Raw genomic sequence first — 20,199 nt, forward strand, 5'->3', positions numbered from 1 at the left:
CTCCTAGCAATCCCACTGTGTGGGACTTGTTGGAGGTAACAGGAGGGGTAGTTTCTTCCCAAGGACATCCTTGGGGACCAACTACCCCTCCTATTACCTCCAGTAAGTCCCAAACAGCAGGATAGCTAAGTTCTCATAGCAGGCCACGCCCCCTTTGCCCACAAACTCTGCAAACATGCTCCCTGGTGCTCTCTTGGATGGGGATTGAAGTCCCCTTCACTGCTGGGGGTCCTTAGGGGCCAACTAGCCTACCTGTTACTTCCAGTAAGCCCCACACCGTGGGATTGCTGAGAGGTGGACACAGGCCACGCCCCCTTTCTCAACCACTCTACAAACGCACCTCCCGGCGCGCTCTTGGTTGGGAGATGAAGTCCACTTGCCTCCTGAGGGTCCCTGAGGGCAAACTAGCCCTCCTGTTGAGAGTGGTGAGAGACTATGCTCCCTTTTTGCACCACTCTGCAAACGTGCCTCCTGGCGCACTGCTGCTTGGGGGATGAAGAACACTTTAGCCCTGAGGTACTCAGGACACAAGAAGACATCATCGCCCCACCAGCAATGTGCCAAGAGGTGCGTTTGCAGAGTGGTGTAAAAAGAGGCATGGCTTCAGACCACCTCTCATTAATCCCACTGTGTAGGCCTTACTGGAGGTACCTGGTGACCTAGTTGGCCCCTAAGGACCCTTAGGATTCAAGGGACTTAATCCCCCAACCCAGAGCATGCCAGGAGGCACGTTTGCATAGTGGTGAAGTGAGGGTGCAGGCCTCCAGCAAGATGGGCCTTTTTTTGTCTTGTTCGTGGAAGGAGGGCTGTGTGCCCCCCCTTCCCTTAATACTTTTTGGGCTTTGGGACCCCATCCCCCGGGGCTTTACCTCTTTCTTTTTTTAAAATTAATTTTATTTTGAGAGAGGGGGGCCGCGTGGCCCCCTCCCAGGCCATTTTCAGCCCCAGGGACCACATCCCCTGGGGCTTGGCCTCTCATTGGGGACCACTGGGAGCCCCAATGCCCCAGTGGTCCCAGCTGGATCCCCGCCTCCTGCAGGAGCTGGCATTGCTTTTGGATGCAGGGAGCTGCAAACATGCAGCTCCCTTTGCCCAAAAGAAATTCTGCTTTGCTTCATGGCAGCGAGAGCAGGTTTCCTGCTCTCGCTTCCATGACGCAAAGCAGGAGTTTGCTATGACAGGGTGGGAGCAGTTCTCCTTCCATAGCAAACTGCAATGTCCCGGGGGTGGTTCCCGGGGACATTGCTGGAGCTGGCCGTGGGGAAGGGGTCCCCAGGGCCATCTAGGGCTCCTGGGTTGGAGCCGCGCGGCCCCCCTCCCAGCATTTGCACAGCCCCTGGGAGGTGGTGGTCCTCGGGCCGCAACGGACAGCTGTATTTGCATAAAGTGTGCACCGCTGGCGTGGTGGTTCCCGGGGCAGTGTGGGGGGACTCAAGCCCCCCCACACTTAGATTTTAAAGGTAGCCCCCGGGAGGTGGTGGCCCCCTCGCATTTAAAGCATGTAGCCTCGGAGAGATGGTGGTCCCTGGGGCTTGAAGGGGCCTGCGAGGCCCCCCTCGCCCTAAATAAATTAAAGCCATGGGGAGGTGGTGGTCCCCGGGGCTTGGGGGGCCGATGAGGCCCCCCACCCAAAAAAATGTAATGCCCCGGGGAGGTGGCAGTCCCCGGGGCTATATATATATATATATATATATATATATATATATATATTATCTACTGGCGGTCGCCAGTAGATCGTTATAGTTAGGACCGAGTTTCCATAGGAAATCTGAAAATTCTATTTTGAATAACTTTGGCGCCGGTTGACGAATCCTCGCGAAATTTTCAAAACTAATGGGGCGCTCCGTTCAGCTCCTACCCTGAAAGTCTCGGGGTGATTCATCAAGTGGGGGCCGAGAAAAAAGGGGGTCCCAAAACGCGTTTTCCCCATGCATTTTTCCATAGACCTTTAGTCGTAGGTACAGCCCGAACGGCTGAACAGAATTACTTGAAATTTGGCACAGAGGTAGTCCTCAGGTCAGGGAAGTGCCTTTCACAGGTCTGGTGTCAATCTGTTCAGTAGTTCCTGAGAAAATAGCATTTAAATGCATATAAATATCTATAAGCGCGAACCGTGCGCGCACCGTGCGCGCACCGTGGGAGCACCCTAACGTGTGCGAGCGTAATTCTGATTGGTGGTTACATGTTAGTCAACGTTCGAATCGGTCGAAATCAGGAAGTGTCGGCCGCCATTTTGTTTGTTTTCAGTGCGAGAGTGAAAAAGGAAGGTGGCGTACGTGAAAAGGGGGCAGGGTAGAGAGTTCCTGACCCCCTAGCCTTTGTCAGGGGATCCCTGAAGGACCCCAAAGGCAGAAAAAAATGTTTTAATGTTTTTTTTTTTAAATCGCGGGGGTGCGCGCACCATGCGCGCACGGTGAAAAACCAAAAAAAATAAATACTTTTTAATACGTAGTTTATTGTAAAATAAATATATAACAAAAATAATAAAACATAAATAAATTAGCATTTAGAAAACCGTACAAATTCACTGAAAAAACCATAGGTTTCACACACGTTATAGTTAGGAATTAGCATTTAAAAAACCTTGCAAATTCACTAAAAAAAACATAGGTTTCACACATGTTATAGTTAGGTGGATATTTCAGATAACTATAACTCGCGCGACCCCCACTCTATCACAAGGATGTCATCATCAGTGATGTCATGAGTGATGCCACTGACCATGTCATGAGTGATGTAATATGTGACGTCATGAGCAGTGGATTGCGGGCGCGCGAGTTATAGTTATCTGAACTAACTATAGCGGGGGTGCGCGCACCATGCGCGCACGGTGAAAAACCAAAAAAAATAAATACTTTTTAATACGTAGTTTATTGTAAAATAAATATATAATAAAAATAATAAAACATAAATAAATTAGCATTTAAAAAACCGTACAAATTCACTGAAAAAACCATAGGTTTCACACACGTTATAGTTAGGAATTAGCATTTAAAAAACCTTGCAAATTCACTAAAAAAACCATAGGTTTCACACATGTTATAGTTAGGTGGATATTTCAGATAACTATAACTCGCGCGACCCCCACTCTATCACAAGGATGTCATCATCAGTGATGTCATGAGTGATGCCACTGACCATGTCATGAGTGATGTAATATGTGACGTCATGAGCAGTGGATTGCGGGCGCGCGAGTTATAGTTATCTGAACTAACTATAACGGGGGAATTTCATTGGTTTTTTACGAGTGAAATATCCACCTAACTATAACATGTGTGAAACCTATGGTTTTTTAAGTGAATATATATATATATATATATATATATATATATATATATATATATATATATTACCTACTGGCGGTCGCCAGTAGGTAGTTATAGTTAGGACCCCTTTTCCATAGGAAATCCGCAACATTCTATTTTGAATAACTTTGGCGCCGGTCGACGAATCCTCGCGAATTTCTCAAAATAGGTGGGGCGCTACGCTCCGCTCCTTCCCTGAAAGTCTCGGGGGGATCCGTCAAGCGGGGGCTGAGATAAAAGGGGGGTCCCAAAACGCGTTTTTCCCATGCATTTTTCCATAGGACCTTTAGACAGGGCTACAGCCCGAACGGCTGAACAGAATTACTTGAAATTTGGCAGAGAGGTAGTCCTCAGGTCAAGGAAGTGCCTTTTGTAGGTTTGGTGTAAATCTGTTCAGTAGATTCTGAGAAAATAGCCTTTAAATCAATATATATATCTGAGCCTGCTTACGGTACGCTTACCGTAAGCTTACCGTACGCGTACGGTGGCGTGCGCGAGCGCGATTCTGATTGGGTGTTAGATCTTAGTAAACATTCTAATCGGCCGAAACCAGGAAGCGGCGGCCGCCATTTTCTCTCTCGCACTGAGAGTAAGGTTGTTAAAAAAAACCAATACACATGTAAAGGAGCTGTTTTGACAGCTCCCACACACATAGCCATGGTGAGGGAGTCCCCAAAGACCCCCCAAGGCCAAAAATGCAATTTTTATTTTTTCGCTAATTTCGCCGATTACGCTTACCGTACGCGTACGGTAAAAAATATAAAAAAAAAAAAACACTATCCACACTCTCCCCACCCCCTGTACTTTTGGTGGCCGCAGGCCACCAAATGTGTAGGGGTTAATAAACGTGTGAAAAACCACAATTTTTTTAACAAAAATAATAAAAGAAAAAATTATCCACACTCTCTCCACCCCGTGTGCAAATGGTGCCCGAAGGGCACCATTTGTGCATGGCTTATAAGCACCGTAAGCACAGTAAGCACCGCGTGCTTACTGTGCGCGCACGGTGCGCGAAGCGCACCGTGCGCGCACGGAACGAACTGCGTTAAGTGGGCGCGCACGCCACGAATGGCATAAATTAACTTAGCATTTAAAAAACCGTACAAATTCACTGCAAAAACCATAGGTTTCACACACGTTATAGTTAGGAATTAGCATTTAAAAAACCTTGCAAATTCACAGAAAAAACCATAGGTTTCACACATGTTATAGTTAGCGGAAATTTTACTGATAAAAAACCAGTGAAATTCCCCCGTTATAGTTAGTGCAGGCAACTATAACTCACGCGACCGCAATCTTCTGCTGATGACATATGTGTCTTTATGAAAAAAAAATATTTGTAATATATGTATAGCTAAAAATGTATGGAAGAAGACATGGGCAAATAAGTGTCTAAATACAGTATTAGCATCAGCAGAGGATTGCGGTCGCGTGAGTTATAGTTGCCTGCACTAACTATAACGGGGGAATTTCACTGGTTTTTTATCAGTAAAATTTCCGCTAACTATAACATGTGTGAAACCTATGGTTTTTTCTGTGAATATATATATATATATATATATATATATATATATATATATACACACACACACATCGCCAGTAGGTAGTTATAGTTAGGACCTAGTTTCCATAATGCCCTGCTCCGGTTAGCTTCTGTCTTGAAAGTTTTGGGGCGATTCATCAAGCGGGGGCCGAGAAAAAAGGGGGGTCCCAAAACGTGTTTCCTCCATGTTAATTTCTATAGAAAACTTTAGACAAAGCTACAGCCCGAACTGCTGAACAGAAATACACCAAATTTGGCAGAAAGGTAGCTCTTGGTTCAGAAAGAGTTTTTTTTTTTTATGGTGTAAATACATTCAGTAGTTTCTGAGAAATACATACATAAAAAATATTGATATCTGGTGACCACGGTGGATCCGCAAACCCTCCCGAGCACAAGCTTGATTCTGATTGGTTGCCAACACTTTAAACCAGGAAGTGTTGGCAACCATCTTGTGACTCGGTTAAACCGAGTCACAAGAAAACAGTAAAAAAATGATAAAACAAAGGAAAGGGGGCAGGGTAGAAACACCCTGACCTCCTAGTCCTGGTCAAGGGGTCCCTGCCCAGGGCCAAAAAGCGTTTTTTTTTTTTTTTTTTAAATTGGCCGGATTCGCCTAGGGTCCACAAATCAATATATCCAAAATTACAAAGAGTAATATCACACTCTCAGAGGTCAGCTTGCTTAAACTATAAGTTTTTAATCCTTAAACCGCTACGCGTTTCGACACCAAATGTGTCTTGTTCACACGATATTACAGCTTTGCAGGGGCGTGCATAGAAGAGGCACTTCTGTTTACATCTACCCACAATTTACATCTTCGATGGCGGCCATTACAAAGCTGGTACGAAGGATACATTGATTATGTATCTCAGTGCATAATCTTCAACTATCAGTATCAACAGCTAGCTACCGGCAACATATTTCATTCATATGTCCGAGGTACTAACCACATAATACTAATGTAATTGTACAATGCTCGTGCTGCTGTAAATTCCTAGATTGGATAATACAGTTCCTACTTCCACACGGACTAGTGCCCCAATCGTTCCAAAACAGAAGATATCAGTGAAGCGAGCGTATACTGGCAATACTGTGTGACGTATTGATCAGAAGTAAATGTGGACAAGTGCTTCGTTTATCACTGAATTTAAAGTGAATTTCATGCTATGTAACACCCATAGTGGTGTTCAATAAGTTATACTATTCAGGCAGGCTAGTGCCTTTTTGCGCCTCATACTGTGATATCTAGATGATGGCCTGATGTGGGAATTTAAATAAAAGCCAAGTGGCAATAAATTCTAGCAAGTACTCTCTTCTAAGAAAAGGTGACAACGGAACAAAACAAATTATATAACATAATGTGATTAAGTGTACTAAGAAATCTCTTATCTTATTTAAAAGTGCAGATGTCGGTCCTGATGAAGAAAAGGCCAAGGACTCTGCCTGATTAGCTTGCAATACCTTCAGCGCCGCAATCAAGGAGATGCTTTCCCCTCGAGTGGCCCCATGACCGGTGAGCCGGGTGGTGCGCCGCTCTCCTGGCCTGAAGCGCGCCGTGCAAAAATTTTCCAATTGAATTGCTCCAGCAATTAGAGCCGTACTACGTTAGAAAAACATTTCTTTACTTAAATCAGGCAGCTTCCCTTCCCGTAATTATTTCCTTTGGCCGACGCGCCGCGGAGGCTCAATGGGGGCTGCAAGAACCGTCCTTGTTTACTGATAGTGAGCTGTGGAACCCACTTGAGGGCGGAAATGTGCAGATTAGTGTAGGAGAGTAGGGTCTGCTTTCTATGTTCACCCCCACTTTTTGCTTTTGCTTTACTGGTTTTCGACTTAGATGTGGCTGTGGGCCTGCTAATCAGACCCGCAGCCATGCTGTTCTCTCTCTAAATTGATACTATGTACTTTAGGTGCATAACCCATTTGGATAGGATCACCTTATTGGCCCCTGTACAGTGTACCTTAGGTACCCAGGGCATAGGTGTACCCTTGGCCTACCAGGGGCTGCAGCATGTATTATGCCACCCCTGGCCTGGCCTTCCATTATGACACAACTGGCTGATCACTCAGCTGGGGCAAGGTAGTGTAATCACTCCTTGCTTAGGTGTAGTATTCCTATACCTAACTTACATATAGACACATGGGTACCTATCAGCCACTCCTATGGCAGGCCTTAACAATCCTGGAGGCAGAGTGCTTGGTAACATGTGAGATGGTGCTCTAGCATGAGCTGAGCCTGTCTGCAGCTTTCGGAACCATGTCCTTATAGCTGTTCTATGATATAGCCTACCATATACTCTTAAAGTGCCTTATAATCTTAAACGGTTATGGTAACTATGGTTTGGCTTTATCAAAACATGTCGTGTAAGGTGTCTAACACTTTGGAATAATACCCCCATCCCATTTCTGGGGATGAGGATATTATCCCTCCCTTCTAGAGGGAGAAGACATGTTGTAACCTACTTACTCGGTTAAAGTTAACCAGAGCCCCAGTATCACAAAATGGATGCTGCTGCCATGACACAAGTCTGACCTCCTGCTGCTGGGAGTGATCCCGGCAAGGGAGGCTTGGACAATAGGTTTCCTGCCTTGGGAGGTGCGAGCACCACCCCAGACAGGCCTTAGTGTATTGGGGCAGGGAGGGATGAATGAAACGAGACACTGCCTGGGGCACACAAGGTGCTCCATGCATAGTCCAGTTCAAACCGGTGCTGGGGCACTCCAGCCCCAGTCCTGGCGCGAAACTGGACAAAGGGAAGGGGGTGTAACCACCCCCCTCCCAGGTCCCACCCATAAGGCGTGACCTAGCAGGCAACCCAGCCCCCCAGATTAGTATAAGAGTGGTAGCTGGGCCCCAGGAGATTAGATTATCCTGAACCTGCAACTTGAACAGAAACACTGGACCTTCGACGAAAGAAGAAGACTGAAGAATCTCCCTTGTGGCCAAGGAGTGGCTACCCTGTGCAAACAGGCACCATCAAGAGAGTACCCTTTGCTTTGCTGAAGTTCTACGAGGGACCGACTGCAGAGCCCGACCAGAGCCTTGACTTTCAGACTTCTCCGACCCTGATCCACATCCACAGCCGAGCTGAGATCCGTGGAGGCGACGAGAGACGTGGGACCGGCTACCTCGGAAAAGTGGCTAGTATCTTCCAGCGCAGCTTCTGAGGCACCCTCGAAGTTGTGCACCGGGGATTGAGAAGCCCCAACCCCAAGCACCATCTGCACCGAAGATCAGCCCCCCACACTCCACGAGTCCTGCGTGGGGCCCTTCTGCACTTTCCTGCTTGCCGCGTCTGTCCGGTTGCTTGCCCGTTGGCTAGCGGCCTCTGTGACGACACACCTTGAACTCTTCACTGCTGGTTTGGCTCCTCCAGACTGTCTCCCGCTTCTTTGCAAAAGAGAAGCACCCCAGACCTTCCTGGTCTGCACCAGAAGCAAGTCCTCCGTTCTTCGTGGGTTCCGCTTGCCAAGGCTTGGTGAGTCCTAGTTCGACTTCGACGCCGCCGACAGCAAGAGCCTTCGTGGGACAGCTCGCCTCCTGGTTCTGGTCGTCCTCGACGTCTCCTGGTACCCGTGGCTGCAGCGACAAGCTTCACCTTTCACCTGCAATCTCCACGACATCGCCTGGTTCCACGTGGTCACTGGCTAGTGACCTTGACTCTGTCCCTTCTGCTTGCAGGTATCCTTTCCTCTTGATCCCAGCCTTGGGATCCACCGGACACTCTTCACTGACCGCCTGTCAGCAACTTTCCTTCAGGCATCCATAGAAGTCCACGACGAAACCCGACGCAAGTTCACACCTATGCACCCGCAGTCCGTGGGCTAGGTAACTTGGGTACTTCGGTGCTCACAAGGGTAGTGACTATCCTAGGGTCTAGTTTCCGAGTCTCGACTCTCTAGCTGCTTCAGAAGTGTCCTTAAACTGTTAATTTCTAACTGCTAGTAATTCTATCGACTTTTACACATTACGCGTGAGTGTTTCCACTCTGCACCTGAATCCCGTGGGCCTCTCACTTCCTAACTGTTGCTAGTGTAGTGCAGCCCCAGCGATTCCCTAGGCCTAGGCCTATCCTATTTCCGTGACAGTGGTCCTTATACCACTTCTTTAGTATATGGTTTGCGTGGCCCCTAGGGCCTAACTGTATTACTTACCTGTGTGACTTAATGTATGCTTAAATAAGACTGTGTTGTACTTACCTCTAATCTCATAAAGAGTGCTGAGGGTTTGACTAGAATAAATACACTTTATTTTATATATATATCTGTTGTGGTGTCCTTTCATTTGGTATTCAAGGGATTATATATGGTATCACAGCTGACTTCACATGCCATTCAGAGTTTAGCCTAAGACTGCTCTTGTCCATGCTACCACTAGGATAGCTGGTCTATAAGGTTGACTTTACAACCAACCACCATAAGGGTTGTTTGGACTGATATAAGGTGTACACTAGAACTAGTGACATCATACATCAGGCCAACTTCTCACATTGGTGAGCAGCGGTTGGGATCTGAGCTTGCTGTTGTAATACCATTGTAATCTTGAGATACTAAATTGAAAGATCACACAGATATTGTTTAGGTACATATAACATAGATTATAATACTTAAGTCCTACTGGACTTAGTGGTTGTAGGGAGTAACACACCCTGACTACAACTACTAGAGAGGTTTAGTAGAAACAACTAGTGTAGGTAGGTGCACACACCACACCCTCACTAGATCATGTCTCTGGGAGGAGATCAAGTAGATGCTCTCTCAGGAGGGGCAGGTCTGAAGAAGACCCCCTCTAGATATGATACCCTAACTTTTCAGGAGATGAGACAATTGTGTACCTCCAGAAAGTTAAAACAGGGTACAAACCCTACCCTCCTTCAGCTAGTACAACTCCTAGAGGAGTATGATACTCTTAGGGCCTCACAGGCCAGTACCCTAGGTACAAAGGAGGGTCTACCCACCACAGACGAGTCAGAGGGGACTTCAGATGAAGAGGTAGACAGCCAGGGCCAAGTAGGAAGACTTAGCCAGGCTAACCTAAGCTTACATGGGAGTTTGCATGGGGTCCCCCCATACAGACCCCCAAGTGGGCTTAACCAGAGAAGCAGGAGAGACAGATCCCCTTCAAGGGAATCCATCCACTCCCATGTCTCTAGCATCTCTAATGCCTCTTCTCACAGGGGAATGACTTCCCCTGAGAGAAAGGAGCATGAAGCCAGAATGAGGGAAGCTAATCTGAGGATTCAGAGGGAAGAACTTGCCCTTGCCAAAGAGAAGCTTGCTCTGGCTAGAGAGCAAAAGTTAAGTGGGTCAGAACCCACTGGTGGCAGCAATATCCCTAAGGATAGAGACAGGCACTATGATAATAGAAACCTGAGCAAGATTGTCCCTCCCTACAAGTGTGGGGATGACATCCACAAATGGATAACTGCTTTGGAGAGGGCTTGCAAAGTACAGCAGATACCCCAAAGTCAGTGGGCAGCTATCTTGTGGCTCTCCTTCTCTGAGAAAGGTAGAGACAAGCTCCTCACAGTTAGTGATGAGGATGCAGACAATTACACTGTCCTGAAGAGTGCTCTAATTGATGGGTTTGGCCTAACCACTGAACAATACAGGTTGTTGTTCAGGGATACCCAGAAGACACAGACTCAGGACTGGACTGACTTTGTAGATTGTGCCACTAAGGCTCTGGAAGGCTGGCTAGTGGGAAGTAAGGTTAAGGACTATACAGGATTGTATAATTTGATCATGAGAGAACAAATCCTTAACAACTGTCAAAACCAGCTACTGCATCAACACCTGATTGATTCTGATCTGACTTCTCCCCAAGAATTGGGAAAGAAGGCAGATAGATGGGTCAGGACTAGAGTTAAGCAGAAAAACCAGAACCAGGGCGGTGATCAGAAAAAGGCAGACCAGAAGGGTAATGATCAGAAACAAAAAGACCAGAAGTCTTCACCAGGCCCCCAAAAGGCTCAGGGGGAGGGTGGTCCCAAAAAGGATAAAAAGAAAGATGGCCAAAATAAACCATGGTGCAACTATTGTAAGTCCAACTCACATTGGTTTAGTGAGTGCACCAAAAAGGATAAGCCCCCAGCCACCATTGCCCCTAAGGCAACTGTACCCCCTAGTTCAGCTGTAAGTGGTGGTTCCCAGCAAAAGGGTGTAGTAGGGTTAACCCTGGGAACTGAGGAGGATTCTGGCCTAGTCAGAATACCTACTCAGGCTGTTTTGATCTGTGATGGGGACTTAGCTTTGTCCTCTACTGTAGGCCCCAGTAACCTGGGCAAGTACAGACAGACTCCTTTTATCAACCAAAGAATGGCTCAGGCCTACAGGGACACTGGGGCTAGTGTCACTATGGTGACACCTGCCTTTGTGGACCCTGGACAGATCATACTAGGTGAGAATTAGTGACAAACGCTAGCAATGCCACTACCTCCCATAGTGTGGCTATTGTTAACTTCTCCTGGGAGGGGTAACTGGCCTCAAGAAAGTTGTTGTTAGTTCAGACCTTCCTGTAGAGTGTTTACTGGGCAATGATCTTGAAACTTCAGTTTGGTCTGAAGTGGAGTAAAGGACCCATGCAGAAATGCTGGGGATAGATGCACATGTCCTTGCTGTGACCAGGTCACAGGCCAAAAAGTGCACCACTGAACAAGTGCTGGATCCTGAAACTATGGACCAGTCACAACCCAAGAGAAAGAGCAGTAGGGTTAAGGCTGTGCCTTCCCCCCTGCCTCAGGTGGTGGATCAGCCCTCCCAGGAGGATGATTCTGAGAGCCCTGAAGGAACTGTCCTAGAGGAACTTGAACCTGATCAGGTTGAGTTTCTTGGGACAGGGGGACCTTCAAGGGCAGATCTGAGGCAGGCTCAATTAGACTGCCCCTCTCTTGAACCCCTCAGACAGCAGGCTGCTGCTGAGGCTGCAGGGAATGCTCAAGGTACCCATAGAGTGTATTGGGATGAAGGGCTACTGTATTCAGAGGCTAGAGACCCCAAGCCTGGTGCATCCAGGAGGTTGGTCATACCACTGAAGTTCAGAGGCTTCCTTCTTACCTTGGCCCATGATATTCCCCTTGCAGGACACTTAGGCCAGAACAAGACTTGGGACAGGCTTGTCCCTCACTTTCACTGGCCCCATATGTCAGAAGATACCAAGGAGTTTTGTCGCTCCTGTGTCACCTGCCAAGCCAGTGGCAAATCAGGTGGCACCACAAAGGCCCCCCTCATACCACTACCTGTGATGGGGGTTCCCTTTGAAAGAGTGGGCATAGATATTGTAGGACCAATGTACCCACAGACAGCATCTGGGCACAGATTTATACTGGTGATAGTGGACCATGCCACCAGGTATCCAGAAGCTATTCCCCTGAGGACCACAACAGCTCCTGTTGTGGCAAGGGCCCTGCTTGGAGTATTCTCCAGAGTGGGCTTTCCAAAGGAGGTCATTTCTGACAGAGGTGCCAACTTCATGTCAGGATACTTGACTGCAATGTGGAAGGAGTGTGGTGTGAACTACAAGTTCACCACACCCTATCACCCACAGTGCAATGGGCTTGTTGAGAGATTCAACAAGACCCTAAAGGGAATGATAAAAGGTTTACCAGACAAGCTTAGGCGAAGAGGGGACATCCTTTTACCCTGCCTTCTGTTTGCTTACAGAGAGGTCCCACAAAAGGGGGTTGGCTACAGCCCTTTTGAGCTTTTGTTTGGGCATCCTGTAAGAGGACCCCTATGTTTAGTAAGGGAAGGATGGGAGAGGCCTCTCAGACAACCCAAACTTGATATAGTGGATTATGTACTTGGTCTCCGCTCCAGGATGGCAGAGTATATGAAGAAGGCTTCTAAAAACCTTGAGGCAAGCCAAGAACTCCAAAAAGCTTGGCATGACCAAAAGGCTGTACTGACTGTTTACCAGCCAGGGCAGAAAGTGTGGGTGTTGGAGCCAGTGGCCCCAGCAGCACTCCAAGACAAATGGTCTGGACCCCACACTATTGTTGAGAAAAAGGGAGAAGTCACCTACTTGGTGGACCTTGGGACTCCCAGAAGCCCCCACAGGGTGCTTCATGTCAACAGATTGAAGGCATATGTTGACAGGGCAGACATGGGCTTATTCATGGCTACAGATGAGGGGCAGGAGGAAGAGAGTGACCCTCTCCCAGACCTGTTGACTCAGAACCCTGATGATGGCTCAGTTGATGGTGTGGTCTTTTTTGACAGCCTCACTGTCCATCAGCAACAGGACTGCAGACAGGTTTTGCAGTCATACCGACATATGTTCTCTCTGACCCCAAGTCAGACAAACTGGTGCACCCATGAGGTGGACACTGGTGACAGTCTGCCTGTGAAGAGTAAAATCTACAGGCAACCTGACCATGTCAGGGACTGCATAAAAGTTGAGGTACAAAAGATGTTGGAGCTGGGAGTCATTGAACCTTCAGAGAGCCCTTGGGCTAGTCCTGTAGTCCTTGTGCCAAAACCTCACACCCAAGATGGTAAGAGAGAGATGAGGTTTTGCGTGGATTACAGAGGTCTCAATGCAGTCACTAGGACAGATGCCCACCCAATACCTAGGGCAGATGAGCTCATTGACAGAATGGCAGCTGCTAGGTTTTTGAGCACATTTGACCGGACAGCAGGCTACTGGCAAATCAGACTAGCTGAGAATGTAAAGGCCAAAACTGCTTTCTCGACCCCAGGAGGACATTATCAATTTGTGGTAATGCCCTTTGGTATGAAGAATGCACCTGCCACTTTCCAAAGGTTGGTGAATCAAGTCCTTACTGGGTTGGATGATTATTGTGCAGCTTATCTTGATGATATTGCTGTCTTTAGCTCCACCTGGGAGGATCACCTGGTCCACCTGAGGAATGTTTTAGAGGCCCTGCAAAAGGCAGGCCTCACTATCAAGGCCACTAAGTGCCAGATAGGGCAGAGCAAGGTTGTATACCTGGGCCACCTAGTTGGTGGGGGTCAGGTTCAACCACTGGAGAGCAAGATCCAGACCATAAAGGACTGGACTCCTCCAACCACCCAGACTCAGGTCAGAGCTTTCTTGGGCCTGACTGGGTACTACAGAAAGTTTGTTAAGAACTTTGGGTCCATTGTGACGCCACTTAATGACTTGACCTCCAAGAAAATGCCAAAGAAAGTTCAGTGGATAGTAAGCTGTCAAAAAGCATTTGATGACCTGAAGCAGGCCATGTGCAGTGCACCTATTTTGAAAAGTCCAGACTACTCCAAAGAGTTCATTGTCCAGACAGATGCTTCTGAGTTAGGTGTGGGAGCTGTTCTTTCACAACTTAATATAGATGGTCAAGACCAGCCCATTGCTTTTATAAGTAGAAGGCTGACCCCTAGAGAGAAACGTTGGTCAGCTATTGAGAAGGAGGCCTTTGCTGTGGTTTGGGCCCTGAAGAAGCTGAGGCCATACTTGTTTGGCACTCACTTCAAGATTCAGACAGACCATAAGCCCCTCTTGTGGCTAAATCAGATGTAGGGTGAAAATCCCAAACTTCTTAGGTGGTCCATTTCCCTACAGGGGATGGACTTCACAGTGGAACATAGACCTGGGACTGACCATGCCAATGCAGATGGACTCTCCAGATATTTCCACTTAGAACATGAAGACTCAACTGGTCAAGGTTAGTTTAATGTCCCTAAGTTGGGGGGGGGGTGTGTAGGAGAGTAGGGTCTGCTTTCTATGTTCACCCCCACTTTTTGCTTTACTGGTTTTCGACTTAGATGTGGCTGTGGGCCTGCTAATCAGACCCACAGCCCTGCTGTTCTCTCTCTAAATTGATACTATGTACTTTAGGTGCATAACCCATTTGGATAGGGTCACCTTATTGGCCCCTGTACAGTGTACCTTAGGTACCCAGGGCATAGGTGTACCCTAGGCCTACCAGGGGCTGCAGCATGTATTATGCCACCCCTGGCCTGGCCTTCCATTATGACACAACTGGCTGATCACTCAGCTGGGGCAAGGTAGTGTAATCACTCCTTGCTTAGGTGTAGTATTCCTATACCTAACTTACATATAGACACATGGGTACCTATCAGCCACTCCTATGGCAGGCCTTAACAATCCTGGAGGCAGAGTGCTTGGTAACATGTGAGATGGTGCTCTAGCATGAGCTGAGCCTGTCTGCAGCTTTCGGAACCATGTCCTTATAACTGTTCTATGATATAGCCTACCATATACTCTTAAAGTGCCTTATAATCTTAAACTTTTATGGTAACTATGGTTTGGCTTTATCAAAACATGTCGTGTAAGGTGTCTAACACTTTGGAATAATACCCCCATCCCATTTCTGGGGATGAGGATATTATCCCTCCCTTCTAGAGGGAGAAGACATGTTGTAACCTACTTACCCGGTTAAAGTTAACCAGAGCCCCAGCATCACAAAATGGATGCTGCTGCCACGACACAAGTCTGACCTCCTGCTGCTGGGAGTGATCCCGGCAAGGGAGGCTTGGACAATAGGTTTCCTGCCTTGGGAGGTGCGAGCACCACCCCAGACAGGCCTTAGTGTATTGGGGCAGGGAGGGATGAATGAAACGAGACACTGCCTGGGGCACACAAGGTGCTCCATGCATAGTCCAGTTCAAACCGGTGCTGGGGCACTCCAGCCCCAGTCCTGGCGCGAAACTGGACAAAGGGAAGGGGGTGTAACCACCCCCCTCCCAGGTCCCACCCATAAGGCGTGACCTAGCAGGCAACCCAGCCCCCCAGATTAGTATAAGAGTGGTAGCTGGGCCCCAGGAGATTAGATTATCCTGAACCTGCAACTTGAACAGAAACTCTGGACCTTCGACATTCGACGAAAGAAGAAGACTGAAGAATCTCCCTTGTGGCCAAGGAGTGGCTACCCTGTGCAAACAGGCGCCATCAAGAGACTACCCTTTGCTTTGCTGAAGTTCTACGAGGGACCGACTGCAGAGCCCGACCAGAGCCTTGACTTCCAGACTTCTCCGACCCTGATCCACATCCACAGCCGAGCTGAGATCCGTGGAGGCGACGAGAGACGTGGGACCGGCTACCTGGGAAAAGTGGCTAGTATCTTCCAGCGCAGCTTCTGAGGCACCCTCGAAGTTGTGCACCGGGGATTGAGAAGCCCCAACCCCAAGCACCATCTGCACCGAAGATCAGCCCCCCACACTCCACGAGTCCTGCGTGGGGCCCTTCTGCATTTTCCTGCTTGCCGCGTCTGTCCGGTTGCTTGCCCGTTGGCTCGCGGCCTCTGTGACGATACACCTTGAACTCTTCACTGCTGGTTTGGCTCCTCCAGACTGGCTCCCGCTTCTTTGCAAAAGAGAAACACCCCAGACCTTCCTGGTCTGCACCAGAAGCAAGTCCTCCGTTCTTCGTGGGTTCCGCTTGCCAAGGCTTGATGAGTCCTAGTTCGACTTCGACGCCACCGACAGCAAGAGCCTTCGTGGGACAGCTCGCCTCCTGGTCGTCCTCGACGTCTCCTGGTACCCGTGGCTGCAGCAACAAGCTTCACCTTTCACCTGCAATCTCCACGACATCGCCTGGTTCCTTCCTGGTTCCACGTGGTCACTGGCTAGTGACCTTGACTCTGTCCCTTCTGCTTGCAGGTATCCTCTCTTCTTGATCCCAGCCTTGGGATCCACCAGACACTCTTCACTGACCGCCTGTCAGCAACTTCCTTCAGGCATCCATAGAAGTCCACGACGAAACCCGACGCAAGTTCACACCTATGCACCCGCAGTCCGTGGGCTAGGTAACTTGGGTACTTCAGTGCTCACAAGGGTAGTGACTATCCTAGGGTCTAGTTTCCGAGTCTCGACTCTCTAGCTGCTTCAGAAGTGTCCTTAAACTGTTAATTTCTAACTGCTAGTAATTCTATCGACTTTTACACATTACGCGTGAGTGTTTCCACTCTGCACCTGAATCCCGTGGGCCTCCCACTTCCTAACTGTTGCTAGTGTATGCAGCCCCAGCGATTCCCTAGGCCTAGGCCTATCCTATTTCCGTGACAGTGGTCCTTATACCACTTCTTTAGTATATGGTTTGCGTGGCCCCTAGGGCCTAACTATTACTTACCTGTGTGACTTAATGTATGCTTAAATAAGACTGTGTTGTACTTACCTCTAATCTCATAAAGAGTGCTGAGGGTTTGACTAGAATAAATACACTTTATTTTATATATATATCTGTTGTGGTGTCCTTTCATTTGGTATTCAAGGGATTATATATGGTATCACAGCTGGCTTCACATGCCATTCAGAGTTTAGCCTAAGACTGCTCTTGTCCATGCTACCACTAGGATAGCTGGTCTATAAGGTTGACTTTACAACCAACCACCATAAGGGTTGTTTGGACTGATATAAGGTGTACACTAGAACAGGCCAACTTCTCACAATTAGTAACTACAGGGTCCAGCATGCAATGCGATTGTACATTAAATTAAAGGCACACCGGAGGCCAGGAACATTAATTAAAGAAGCATGCAGGGGCTGCTGATTAAGCACATGATTAATCTACTTGCTCACTATGGCCCATGAAGAAGATGAAGTGAGTTCATCGAAACGCGCCGGCCAAAGGAAATAATTACGGGAAGGTAAGCGGCCTGATTTAAATAAAGAAAAGTTTTTCTAACCTTCAACGGAGTGCGGCTCTATTTGCTGGAGCAATTCAATTCGAACATTTTTGCACGGCGAGCTTCAGGCTGTGAGAGCGACGCACCACCCGGCTCACCGGTCATGGGGCCACTCGAGGGGAAAGCATCTCCTTGATTGCGGAGCTGGAGGTATTGCAAGCTAATCAGGCAGAGTCTTTTCCAGAGGCTTAATGGGTGCTGCAAGAACTGTCCTGGTTTACTTATAGTGAGCTGTGGAACCCACTTGAGGGCGGAAATGTGCAGATTAGTAAGTACAGGGTCCAGCATGCAATGCCATTGTACATTAAATTAAAGGCACACCGGAGGCCAGGAACATTAATTAAAGAAGAATGCAGGGGCTGCTGGTTAAGCACGGGATTAATCTACTTGCTCACTATGGCCCATGAAGAAGATGAAGTGAGTTCATCGAAACGCGTCGGTCAAAGGAAATAATTACAGGAAGGGAAGCTGCCTGATTTAAATAAAGAAATGTTTTTCTAATCTTCAACGGAGTGCGGCTCTAATTGCTGGAGCAATTAAATTGGAACATATCTCCTTCAATTTATTCGTTTGTGGTCGTGTGGTGAACGAAAAAATTGAATGAGACATAATTTCCATAGAGTACGCCTAGCCAGGCTTGTGAAGAAGACCTTTTGGTCGAAACGCGACGCCAATAACACATTTTTTGAACACTAACTCTGGTGTGCGAGTCTATTATCTGGCCGAGTAAAGCACTCACGGAATTTCATATATATATATATATATATATATATATATATATATATATATATATACATACATACACATTTAGAAAGTTACATTTACATGTTTGCTTCAAATAAATGTTTAAAATTGACTGTCTTTATGTGTGTGTGTATATGTATATAGCTATATATACACAACTATATACCCAGCCAAAGTTATATTTAAGAAATTTAAGCAAACACTGCTTTGAAGTGAAAGGTAGTTGGATAAATTAGTGTGCATGTCAATTAGCAGTCGCTTTGTTTTTGCTGTATCATCTCCTGGTGCATTCAACAACTGTGGTTGTGGATTTCCAGCATAACAAACCTCGCCATCCCGCAATGTCTTCTCTATCAACAAAGGAGTAGATATGATCCCCAATACAATTCCCTCCCCTTCTGCATGCACCACCATTTTATACTTCTCGTCGTAAAATCACATTTATTATCTGCAATATGTTCATCTTGCCGTTTTGCTATAATTTTGACTATCCTGCTGAAGCATCCTAAATACTACCCTCCTTGGATTCTTTTCCCCCATCGATTAACATTCATGTCATCACTTTAAGTCTGTTCTCTATACGTGACTTGATCAAATGTGAGCCATTGTATTCCTCCTCTTGCTGTGAAAACCTTGCAACATGAAATCTGCTGGATATGTCACTTACAGTTACCATGCTTTTACTTCACAACCCTTCACCCACTTCTCCCCAACACTGCACGGAAAGTTCCAAACAAATCCCCCACACACCGATTGCAGGATATGCCTGTTGCCCCTCAAAAACCAAACTAACTGAAAAATACACCAATACTCTGATTAACCAAATTCCACGGGTACTCAATATTCTAAAGATCAGTCAGAAGACCAATGACGTTTAAGGGTTCCATGCAGTAGCTGCTGGGTCATGAGACCATGTTGTCTCTTCTTCCACTTATCATATAGTCACCCGTTATCCACATCCAAGTGCATTCACATTAAGTCTATGTCCACCTGGCCCTTCTTGACCCTCTGATTGGTTTTCTACTTCGAATCTGAGGGTCTTGGGGCACTGCAGCCCCCGATATCTCCCTCCCTGTCCTCAACTGACACACACTTGTTTGACCCATAATTCAGCAAGGTAGATTGGTGATATATGACATTGTTCCATCTCATCTTCTTGGGAGTCACTCGTTCTCTCTCACTTTTCTGTCATTAATCCTTTAGGGGAGAATCCCCCTTTTTAGGTTTAGTCTGCCGGATAATGCAAGCTGTCTGGTTGAAAAAGGCATATCGTGGGCTTTACTATCACACATTTGCCTGCTTCTTATTCAATTGTTTGCCTTGTCCATCTTGTGTTTGTTCCTCCCCTGGAGCATTTCCAATTTACTTGGCCCTTCCTATGCACATTTTTTTCTTAACACTCTGCTAGAATACATGCTTGCTAGCTATCTCTCTAGTGTGCTTCTCTTCTCCCCTGCTCGGTCCGTGTTGTTCTCCCTCGCTCCTATGCTTCTTTCCCACCCGCCAATGTAATGTGATCCCCTCCACAGTGTTGCTTTCTCGCCTGTGTGCTTCTCCCCTAACTCCAAGTTGCTTTCTCCCCCATACTCCCTGTTGTTCTCCTTTGCTTATTTGCTTTTCTCCGCTCCAACCTGCACCCTACGTGTTGCTTCTCCCACTTGCACCTGTGCTTCTTCCTCCCCCACCCGATGTTTTGCTTACGCTGCTCATAGTCCTTCTGTCCCCAGCTTTAAAAAAAAATGCTTTTGCATGGTGCAGATCCAAAGTGGGGTCAGCAAACAAAAATTAAAATAACAAACCATCCTTTTTTTAGCCATGAGCAAAAATGATGCAGGCAGGCGTGTCATAGTTTTTTTTTCATTCTTCTTTAGACACTCTACCAATGGTTTTGATGGATGTTGCACAGCATCCCTCATGCGAAGTAGTCAATAGGTCCCAACAGCAAGACATATTAGCTTTCCAATGCTTGTTTTGCAAGCTT

The sequence above is a fragment of the Triturus cristatus genome, chromosome 2_1, assembly GCF_964204655.1.
Source record: "Triturus cristatus chromosome 2_1, aTriCri1.1, whole genome shotgun sequence".
Taxonomy (NCBI): Eukaryota; Metazoa; Chordata; class Amphibia; order Caudata; family Salamandridae; genus Triturus; species Triturus cristatus.